Here is a 12,071-nt window from a genome sequence, read left to right on the forward strand (position 1 = left end):
TCTGGCATGGACCACCTTTCTGTACCCTATGTAACGCTCTGCAGGGGAGTATGGCCAATAAATAAATACTACTTCGCAAAATTAGCATCACCAGCCTCTACTCAGAATCCACCCCTCAAAGTAGAAAAATACTGCAGTCACAGTCAGGATTACTCCAGGTAGATGTCATGTCCACTGTGTCCCAGGGATTAAATGTGAATGTCCAGGTGAGTTTTTGCCATCCCATAACGACCTTATATTGTCAGATGCTGGCTCGCAGCTGAAGACATGGAAAGGGATGTGATTGCTCTCTGCAAATATACCAAGGAGGAAGTATATGAGGAGAAGAAAGAAGAGTGTAAAGACAATGTTGGCACAGCAATAGGGAGAAGTCAGTCAGAAGTATGTTTAAATATTTGAAAAAAGGTCATCAGCGTCAGGAAAAAAAAGTGATTCTGGGGCAGATTTTGTATAAAAATAACACGGGAAAAAAAAGCCTTCCTCATTTTTAACATGGAATTTCATCAGTTGATATCAAGCATGATACAATGCAATTATTTGTGACAAGAGGGGACAGGCCTGGGAAGGTCCCTCTGTTCCTGCCAAAACTTATATACAGACAGAGATACAGGTTTGTTATATACAGCAAGGTGAGCCTCAGGAAAGTAAGATCACAAAGGCAAATTTATTTTCTCAAGGCAAAAAACCCAAACCAGCAGTAAGTAGCTAACATAAGCAACTGCGTTATAACATTGGCCATTGCTTTTTCAAAACACTGGCATGCTGTTGTCATGCAGCTATTATGAAGAAATCACACTGTGAAGCAAGAAGCCTTCCTGCAAACCAGGATTGGAAGCACAGAATCAGCTGCAGTTTTTTCCCTGCAGGGGTTTCTCTAAAGAAAAAAAAAAAAAATCTGATCATTGGTTTTGCACGCACTAAGAAAAAATCAGTTTGCAAACAATGAACATCCTTTGTGTTCAGCGTTGGCAAAGCAATTGATTCTAGTTTGAGATTGGACCTGTGCCACTGCAAAAGCAGTTCGTCTTTTCTGTTCTGAAAAGTACTGTAATGAAGAGCTTCAACAGAGGGGATTTTTATCATTAGACTCGGGCTATGTTTTCTTTCAATTTCTCTCACTTCACAAAACAAAATGTATGGAATCCATCATTCCAGCATATTGAGAAATAAAGTAACTCTGAGATACTACAGAAAATGTTAGGACTTAATATATAACAAACAAATAACTTCCAATATGCTGTTATCTCCCTCCTTTAACAGGGTTTTCCCTGCTTTCTCCACCAACGTTCAGGAACACATTATGAGGACATGGCTTTCCATTGCATGAATACAAATGTTGACGCAAAACTTTTACTCTCTTAAAGAAATCGTCTCTTTTTTTAATCGGAAGGTTCAATAGATATTTCTTCCAATGGGTCTCAGTATGCATGTTATACACGTGGTGGAATAACAGAGAAAACCCCACATAATTATCAGACAAGAAATAAGGTCGTGTAAATAGAAAACATGCTTAGCATACCAGAGCGCTTTTCTTTTGAACCCTTACGTGTTCACGTGCTCACGCTCTCAAAGGACAGACCTTTGTATGTCCAAGGAAGCAGAATGAGTCCACTTGGAAAGACATCTGGCCTTCCCATGGCATGTTTATGATAAAGTATGAGTAATTCCCTGTAAAAATGGGGACCTTACTACTGGTTTCTTAGCCCAAAAGCTTATTTTTTTCCTGACTCTGTCAGCATGTCTAATAAAAGATTTCACTTCTCCCTGAGAACCTTGCATCTCTCATATCCTCAGACCATCTTGACTAGAACAACCCCACTGCATTAAAAAAGACTCACAGCCTTAAAACTTGACAGACGTTTCTTTTTAACACCTTTTTTTACAAAAGCAATAACAGCAGGTAGTAAACCAACACTGCTGCACAGCATGGTGTAGGAAGGAAGTGCTATAAACCCTATCACAATTATTTCAGTGAAAGACAAGGCCATCATTAGTCCCGTATTGATCAATCTCCCCCTCCCATCTCCACTGTTTGGAAATTCATTCACATTATTATTGCTGTTCCAGACAGTATTATTATAACAGACCTGCATTATACAATAAGAGGCTTTGGTATAATTGACATCTGAAGCACCAGGGAGCTTGAATGTTTGCTACTGGTTAGAATGTGGTCTCCAGAGGGAGACTTTCCTTCTCACAAAAGGGGCTATCACATAGTCATTGCAGTGTGTAAATCAAATCCTCAGTCACTGCTGTTTTTTCATTACTTGTCTGTGACCTGGAACTAAATCTTTGCAACAGCGTACAGCTGATTATCCACCTCTGGAACCTACAACAATACACTGCAATGATGAACCCATACCTACAAATTGGGGTAAAGCAAATGACCTACCTGGGGTAAAACGACAGGAACCTGTTTATTTTTTAGCCTCGTTAAATAGGAAATTGAAAATATAATCCCACTGCTTGGGCCCTAGGTGCTGTGGAAAACCTCTGGCTTCCATGTGCAGCTGAGCACAGGCCAGGCGTAGGAAGCACAGGTAGGTTTAAAGCATCCATTCACCTCCCTGCAAACAAATTAAGCTTTTGCCAGAGGTGGTTATTAAAAGACCCCCCATGTTGCACATTAAAGACCACGTCAAAATGAGAGACATCAATTTACATAGGGTTTCTGCTACAAGAGCAGCAGAGTGGGGTGGGAGAGCCCAGGCGTGCCTTGGACCCCAGTCCAGCAGGAGCCTGGACAGGGGAGCTGGATGCAGGCAGGTACACACAGCCCTATGGAACACCATCCCCCACTGGTGGTGGCCATGCCCTGAACAAAGCGCAGGAGCAAAATCAGGCCCCAGCCCCCAGACAACACTTATAGAAGCACCAATTTTGTCCAGGGCCAGCTCCCGCTAATGGTAATGATTTATAAGGGGGAATTGAGCCCCCAGCACTGTCCTCTGCATTTGCCATGACATGGGGAAATTCTGCTACGTACCCCAAAAATCAACATCATTCGCCAAGTTCATACTCTGTGTCAGCAGGCCTGAGGAGGAATTCCACCCACGCACCATTTGCGTGGCTTCACAAGCCCAAAGGCCTCCAGATCACTCATTTAAATAGTGAATCCCCTGCTCACTTCGGGCCCCCTGGGTGACTGTCAGCTCCCTGCCCCACACCAGCTGTGTGGAGGACAGCCAGAGAACGATACGTGGCTTCATTTCCCGTTGCTATCACGGCTTCAAGGCAATGCTACAAGCTGGCACAGGTCACAACCACTTATTTTTAAGCCAGGACCTGAAACAGCTCTGCTAACACCAGAACGGAGGAGAAGAAAGAAAAGGGAAAGGGGGAAGGCTGAGCAAACAACGGCAGTCGTCTCAGAGGCAGCAAACCCAATGACAGGTAGCTTTGCCCAGGACACATGAGGGAGTGTGACGTCTTTCACCCTCACAACAGCCACTTCCAGCACGGCATACTCATGGGTTGACGTGGCAGGACAAAGATCGCTCTACTGCGTCCACAGCCTGCTGCCCTCCCTAAAAAGAGTACTTTTGTCCTTCCCTCAAGTAGGCAGAATTAAAACAATTCTACAGCACAGACCAGTGCCTCTTCCCCATGCCAAACTGGATTCAAAGCCTGATACCATGCTAGAAGCTTATGGCTGCTTGGCTTTGATTTACTGGGCTGGGGAGACCCGGGGGGGAAGGCAAGAGGAGAAACTTCTTAAGCTGGTATAAAATGTGCATCCTTACAGTCACATGAAACCCGTGTGCTTTGTGAGCAGTGAGTCGTGGAAAGGTGACTGCTTGCCATCCTGTTAGGGATGGATGTCTCTGCTGAAATAGGCAGGGAAGCAACAGGTGCTGGAAGAGAGGCCAAATCCAAGAGAAACAGGGTAAGTTTTCTGCTTGCATGCAAAGCAGGGCACATGGATCTAATTCTACCGACATGCCAGCGGTGACCTAGCTAGTCCTGCACTTAAGAAAAAGAAGTGAGTGGAGTTCATGTAGCAGGAGGCAAGAGACCAAAAGGCCCAGCTGCTGCAAGGAAGGTGCTTGGCTCAGTTTTGCCAATCACTGCCAATCCCCCTTAGCTCTCATGGACAACAGTGGGAGATACAGGCGTACACCAAACCCAGCAGATGATCCAACAGCCCCACACACCAAGGCAACAGTGCCAACATTTGTTTGCAATATTCAGGAAAGTCAAGCAAACAAGCCTTAGTACTTAGTACTAAACCAAAACAACAGAAGTCATGGCCCCGAAACTTCAGTGGTGCTCTCCTGCAATTATTTCAAACAAGGTCCACCTCATTCTCCTGTATTTGTACTTGGCAGGGGGAGGTGAACTGGCCTGCTGCCTGTGATGTCGGCTTAAGAGCTCTGCTTAGGACACTGTCATAATTCTTGTCTTTCTTTTTTGCTAATGGTTGCATACCTTTGATTAAAACCTGCATGGTGCATTAAAGGCTAAAACAGATGATGAATGCCACGTTGTACTTTGCGTTAGATCAGAGTTGATTAGAATTTTTGATGATCCAGCAGCTAGGAAAAGAAACTGCATGAGCAGTGAAAATATTCAGCTGTTACTGTTGTAGGCGGCAGTGGCTTTTGTTTGACACAAGATACAAAACAGTAACTAGATGGACAATGTGCTCTCTTGGTCAATGAATGGCTTTATACCACAAAAGAGCTCTGTAAAGAAAAGCTGGTGAATTAATCAGCCCAAATATTTGTAAGACTTCTTGCTTGTTTTCAAGTGGGCAGCCCTCCCTCACCAGCCGGATGCTAGCTAGTTTATTTTTCATCACTGCAAATACAACAGCCAAGCATTTTAAACAAATATTCAAACAACAAAGCAATGTAGTAAAAGTGAAAGAAACCTGACCCAAGTGCATATCACATTAGCATCCAGAGAGATATCTTTAGTAAACTCTGCCAGCACACCAGTTAAGCAAAACACTATTGCTGCTCTGAGTAAAAAGATTTAGTTAAACTGGACGGACAAGTTGCAGAGGAGGAAGCTGCCTGATTAAACACAGTACTGGCAGAAAGCTGGCAGTATGAGCAGACCGAACTTTCAGCAAAGGGAGGCTGACTTTCTAAGGTCATCCAAAATTTGGTAACAGAGTACGTAGAACGAGCACATTGAATAGGAATATAAGGAAAGAGCTGGAGATGACTGAAGAGAGAAAGAAAGAAAAAAAAAAAAAAAAAGAAACTTTTTATGGTGCTGTCTCCAAACAAGGAGAGTTTATTTCACGTTCTTTTTGGTGGCCTTATTAACTTAAAGAATATTAGGATTTTTTTTTTTTTTTTTTTTTTTTTTTTTAACATGTAGCTTTTAAAGATCCCTTCCTCCATAAAAGAATTTTCAAAAGAAAGTGGTTGATGCAGTTATTTTGCAAGACTGGGCACAAGTTATTAGCTCACTATTTGTAAAACTGCTGCTAAATATAATCAATTACCTTTCCAGTCTAATTGAGTTTTAGTAACCATCTCAACCTTTCCAGTGCAGCAGTACACTGATATTGCAATGGTTTCTTCTGCAGTTATTGCCCTGCAAATACACTTCTAAGCTAGGTCATGGCACTCAGATCAATGGATGGCTAAGGTTACAGAGTAATTTAAATCTAGGACCACCCCACTTCCACTGCAGATTTAGAGCAGAGTCAGAGTCAACAGGAACACGTCATTTTGAAGAAGCATGTATACCTTCAGGTTGAGAGGCCAGCTATTCTAGTGTTCAAGTAAGAGTTACCTTTAATGTCATAGTTGTATCTATGTAAATCTGGACTAAACCAACAAATCTCCCCTTAGATTCAAGAAGGAAGAGCTGGGTAGAAAGTACACTTTGAGAAGTCCATAAGTAGTGGAGGAAATCCACAAAGGCCACAGAAAATAAAACACCTTTAGTGGTATCACATAAAAAGCCACTTCCACAACTACAAGAAAACTGTAGCTTGCTCTTGCTCCCGGCTTCCTCAGAATGTGTGTTCCAGAGATCTGAACACTCCTAGATGAATGCCCTGCTCACCACGTAGACAGCCACAAGTCCTTTCTCAAGCAAGCTCTTGTTTGAATCCCATACAGAAGATGCTGACCAGACAGCAATGCCTCTCTCCTGCATGAACTTCATCCATCGCTAATCTTAGATCCTTGCTTAGACGAACCTCTCTGAGGCAAGAAACTTTCCTTGTGTGTCCCATGAAGACCTGGGTGCCCAAAGCAGGAGGATGCCATCACAAGGCCTACTCACCTTAAATAATCGTACAGCACGTTGCAGAACATCCTGTCACGTCTAGGCCGGGAGACATCGAGTCAGAGTGCATCATTACTGCTATCCAGACACGCTTTTCCTAAAGTAGGCAGCTGTAATCAGAGAAGAAAAAACAAAACAAACCAATACAGCTGCATTTCTAGCTTCAAAGCATACCTAGGGCTATCTCCAAACATGTATCTTTTTCCAGTTTTTGCTGTCCACAACTCTGTTGCAGCAAATTACGTATTTAAAATGCATAAGTGAAAAGGAAGTTGTTTTAGCAGGGGAAAAAAAAAAAAGGCAAAGTACATCACAGACATCACTGACAGCTGCAAGCAAGACTAGTATGACAAGCCACAGTAGTAACTAAATAATCTCTTCTGTTATGGAGATAATGGGTTTTGATTCCCAAAAACTGTATCAAATTTTGTATGTATTCGCACTGTGTTATGGTTAAGTGTTATTTCCCCTTAACGTTTGAAAGGGAACATACTCCAAAGGCACACTAGCTAGATTACATGGACACATTATAAGTTTCACAATCTTGAGAGCATACTACTTTGATCTCAGAAGTTGATTGTTGGAGCCCCACAGAGCAAAAAGATAGCACAGGAGGGTCTTTTCACTGATATACACATAAGGAAAAATTTATGAGATTTTTGCAAAATTGCTTTGGTTTAGAATTTTTCTCAAGTGTTTCATTTCAACTATAAATAGAAAATAGAATCTCATGACAAAGATGTAGTTGACATAGTGTGCAATTTATCATCTGTGAGCACATTTCAGAGTACTTGTCTCAAAGCTGACATGCTGTGTGGACTGTGGAATATGACTATTTTAATATATTCCATGACAAATGCAAGCAAAAGTAGCTGGGATGCAAACAATCCACAAAGAAAATTCTCCATTGGCTCTCCCAATCTGGACTTCTTTATGAGAACAGATAACCTTGTGGAGCCAAAACTCTTCCAGCATAAATGGAAAAAGCGTTGCTTCTCTGGCTCACTTCCTACCATGCTTTTGCCATGACTTGTAAAGACCTATTCCTGGAACCACACTGTTAAATAGATTTGACTTCTTCCCCACCTATAAAAATACCACAGACATGCAAATGATCATTAATGTATATGTAGACAGCTGCTGAAGTGAAGAAACTAACATAAACACAAATGAAAGCATCTGATTCCAAGGTTGTCACTCCCTTTCACAGTATCTTTCTCCTGGGAACTATTTCTAGCAAAAATGAAAAATAATGGTTTACAGTAGGTAGCTTATGCTAAAACATTCATATTCTTCCACATCTCAGAAAGCAGACCCATGGGTGTAAATACAGGTTTACTCTACTAGTACGACCACAACTGAAAGAAGCAGCTGAGCTCATCTGCTAAAATTCAATGTAACATGCCAAGGGCTGTAAGTGATTTAAGGCTACAGCACCTGGGAGGTGAGGTACTCAACCTCAGAGAGCAGGTGGTGACTAGTAAAGGAGAGGGTTCTAGCTTCAGCTCACTTGAATTTTGGCTGAAGTGACTGCACAGCACTGAACGCACTTGGATTTTCACTGAGAATTTTTTTTTCTTCTTCCTGCTCTAAGAGGCTGTCATGTGCTGCCACTTTCCAACTCTCTTTGCACAGGTGTAAATCCAGAGTGATGAGTCCAGCTCCGGCAGAAGTCTCTAGATTTGCACGGAGATAACTGATAGCAGCCATTGGACCGTTGTTTTTGTTTTACAGTTTTCATAATAAACTAATGCAACAGCAGACAGCAGTTCTTACAAAATAAGGCCCCGACCGATATTTGCCCGATTTTTCTCTTCTTCCCGCAGTACCTGCTTCTTTCACACAAGCAGCATGTACTCATGCAAGTGGTAACAGCAATAGCCTTATACTCGAGTGGACACGCCACCAGAGGGCAATGGAACACATTGCCTGTATCAGCATCTTGGAGAAGGAGCCTTTTGGCCCCAAGTCTGGCAGGTGAAAAGCCCCTGTGTTAGCCATAAACACACTTAGCAGCTGCTGTGAGGAGACTCAGATCCATTTTAAGACCAGATCCGGTCTGTGCTCCCGCACAACATTACAAGAGGGTCAGGCTGCAGCTTCTCTTCTTGTACTGGTCAAGCCTTGCAAAGCAAGGAGCTTCCAGAGTTGGAACAGACAAAAATTTACCAGTGATCTTAAAGTCTGAGGCAAGTACTTCCACTGGAGATACCTTACCCAAAGGTGTCAACGTGCCATCGGCCTCACGCTCATTCGCACCCCTGCACCTCCATGCAGCTCAGGCAAGGGGGAGTCCAACTTCTGCCTGAGCCCACGACACCCGGTCAGATGAATTTGATGTCACTTGGGAGGAAATTATGATCCTCTTTGGCACATGATGGCACATTGTCATTGAATAGTTTTCACTCATCTGGGATGGTTTTCACTCTTCTGCATTGATTATTTCCAAATGCCGCTTTTGAAATCCGGTCAGAGGCTAAGAAATGGTTATACATTTTTTTAGTGCTAGGAGATTATGCATAGAAATGTGTATAATATAACTCTGGTTTCAAGTGACCTTCCAACATTTTATAGGTGTGAAGAGCAATACCTGGTCATTGATTAACTACAGATTAAAACTGAATCTTGGATTTGTGGGCGACTAATTTTCTAGTGACACCATTTAATATCTTCCACAGGCACCAGAAACTACTACGTGGGATTTTAAGCACCAGACACAGGATCTGGGTGTCCTAGGTAAATTCAATTTGGCCTAACCCAGAAGCTAGTCAGTTCCATTTATATAATAATAGCACTCTGAATCAGCTCTCTATTTTGACAGTCCATATATTCAGAAGGGGTTTGGGTAGAATGTGCACAGACGTGGCCTGGTATAAGAACATATGTCCTACACGCATATGTATGACCTATGAGCAGGTGGCTGGTGGCTCTTCAGCTCTGCTGGTCTCAGCTCTGGATTACATGAGAACAAGCTCAGAACCATGCCTGCAGCATCCAGGTATTGACAAAGTCTTCCCTGTTTTCCTTGCCACTAATCTGGGGTCTGAGCAGGGAAGGTGTTGAAGTCCATGGGAGCCAAAGTGATTTCACAACTTTACAGAATCAGCATCTTAATCACATTAAACATATTTCATTAACACAAAGCCAAGGAATGAAGGCAAACATTTACCTTAAGTAATTAGAGCTTTAAAAAGCAAGTATGCTGTCTGCTAGACAGTACCGACCAGAGTGACTTTTGTCTTCCAGGCATGAGTCAGAAGGTTAGATGAACGCTCAACGCTACTATACTGGCATTAATGACTGATATCTCAAAGACTGGTACTATGGTGGAATTTGCATGCTTACCAATGAAGAAGCACAACTCCAATGGGTACAAAAACAGAGTTCAAAAAAGTCTGAGAAAAATAAAGAGTTCAAAAAAGTCTGAGAGTGGTTTGGTCTTTACAGAGGGGCTAGGATAAAGCTTCTGCAAAAAGAATGAAAGTAGTTAGGGCACGTAAGAGATGAAGAGATTTAAGAAGTAGGGTGGGAGGGGAAGGAGAGAAGAACTGAGACTGGAATTTGGAACAAGCTTCTGTAAATGTTGTGTTAACTATTAATTGAAGAGTAAACAGCCTATTAAATTCTTATGGAATATGTGCATGAAAAGCAGTAGCACAAGTCAGATCTGCCCCATGTGGATGTTGTTTATGAAGCAGCCTCCTTGGAAATGTTCCTCAGACTTTTGACAAATGAACTTTCTGTAGGTTGTACATTTGAACATGGAATGCCTATTGTTTCCATCTGCCTTTGGCTTGTATAGTTCCTTGGGGGCTTAATACAGAGACAGACAGTTAGTGGAAAGAAGGGTTTATTGAGTGGCAAAAGCACATTCTAGTAGAATGCACTAGGAGGGGAAAAAAAAACAAAACCAAAAAAACAACCCACAAACAACCACTGGTTTCACAGAAATGAAACCACTGCAGAAGAAAAACGCTTTAAAAAAATGCATACATTTTTCATAGAGTGGGCCTAAAGCACTTATTTATATTTCATCTCCGTATGACACGGTTTTGCTCATCTAATTCCATTTAGAACATTACAATTTTGTTTCAAATGTCTGTGTGCTGAAACGTATTCTCTAAAGTGCCCTGGAGCTGCTGGCATTGTGAATATTATCTAAACGGCTCATTTGAATTTTTAAGGACAACTCAGCTTAGAAATACAGTATTCTGTTTTTCAGTTATTTTCATTTTAAAGTTTTTAGTTTGGGGTGCAAAGAAGAAAGATGTGCAACAACAGATAGCATTTGAATGAAGTCACACAGTTGCTGCTGTTTTCTTCTACTTTACGGGACGAAGCCAGACATGTGCAAGCGGCACGGTTTCTCCTGATATGCACAGGGTGACCCTTGATTGCATACGGCATTCCTGCAAAGGCTATTTCATGAAGAATACAAATCTCTCTCTCTTTGATCAGGAAGTGAAAGACAACTGTCAAACACTGCTGCTTATACGATGTATGTTTCTATTGCGCTACTACACGTTCTATAAAGAGCAGAACTTCAACTTAGCATTTCACGCACACATCGTCTTTGCACACCTGCATATATCGGTATGGTGAAATTCTAGCGCTAGTGAAATAGAGGTTTTCTTAAAATGCCTATGATACCATAATATAATACACTCAAAACATTCAAAAATACTTGCCTGCATATAGAGCAGGTCAGGTTCTGTGTCACGTTTATCATGGGGCCCCTGTGGCTGAAAAGCCTATATTTTGAAGGCAGTCTTTGTTATTTTGCTGAAGTAGACAGACTTAAGGTCTAAATTATATGCTTTTTTGAAAAAAGATTCAAACTCAGGAATACCTCATTCACTTCACTGCCATTGAAAAGTCATTGTAGAAATGATACTCCTATAGTACCAGCACACAGCAAGACAGGAATTCATTGGCTATCGAGCTACTTGAACTACAAGAAGAACACTCTAAGTGAGTTATCTTTTCTTTCACACTGGTCGTTTCTGTACAGAGCCAGAAAGCTAATCGAAGGGGATATCCTTTCAGACAGTACAGATACCTAGTTGAGATCAGTCTATAGAACTGCATGTTTCTACACATGGGAACACACAATCGGAACTGTATTTGTTGACTGGTCCCTGCAACTAAACTAAAGGAAGCTGGACTTTTCCTCAATATAGATTAAGTTTTCCTCAAGCTGCCACGACAAACCCTCTTCGGAAGTCAAGCCGTTTTTCAGAATGGAAGAGCATGCTTTCCTAAATAACTACCCCAGCCTTAACCAATCATACAGAATATAGATATCATTCCTTAAAAGTTAAGGCCAAAAAGGATACCAGATGCACCTACTGTGTATTCACAGACCATTAACTTCAACCAAAACATCCTAGTTGATAGCCAAAGACTTTAGCGACGGAAAAGCACTTCTGTGCTTAGAAAACTATCTGCCACGGACATGGGGTTGGCAAGACCTGAGGAAGCCCTGCAATGGCAAGGAATTAATCATGTGAGATGTACACAAATGATCCTAGCAGACAAACCACACCTCATGCTATATGAGGTGAAAGATTCACAGAGCCTGCCAACCTGACCCAGGGAAAATTCCCTCCCAAACCAACTAAGGCAATCCGTAATCACTCTCTATACCACCTACAGAGAGATCTCCTGCTGTGGCCAATCTCTAATGCTGCAAGGGAAAGCAATTAATAACAATGAAAAGCAGCAGCGTACAGAAATCTTTGTTCATTGCGCAAGGGAGGAGATGAAAAGAAATCTGCCCTGAACATCTTCAGACAGCCTACTGGAAATCTGAGCCACGC

The sequence above is a fragment of the Rissa tridactyla genome, chromosome 2 (assembly GCF_028500815.1).
Source record: "Rissa tridactyla isolate bRisTri1 chromosome 2, bRisTri1.patW.cur.20221130, whole genome shotgun sequence".
Lineage (NCBI taxonomy): Eukaryota > Metazoa > Chordata > Aves > Charadriiformes > Laridae > Rissa > Rissa tridactyla.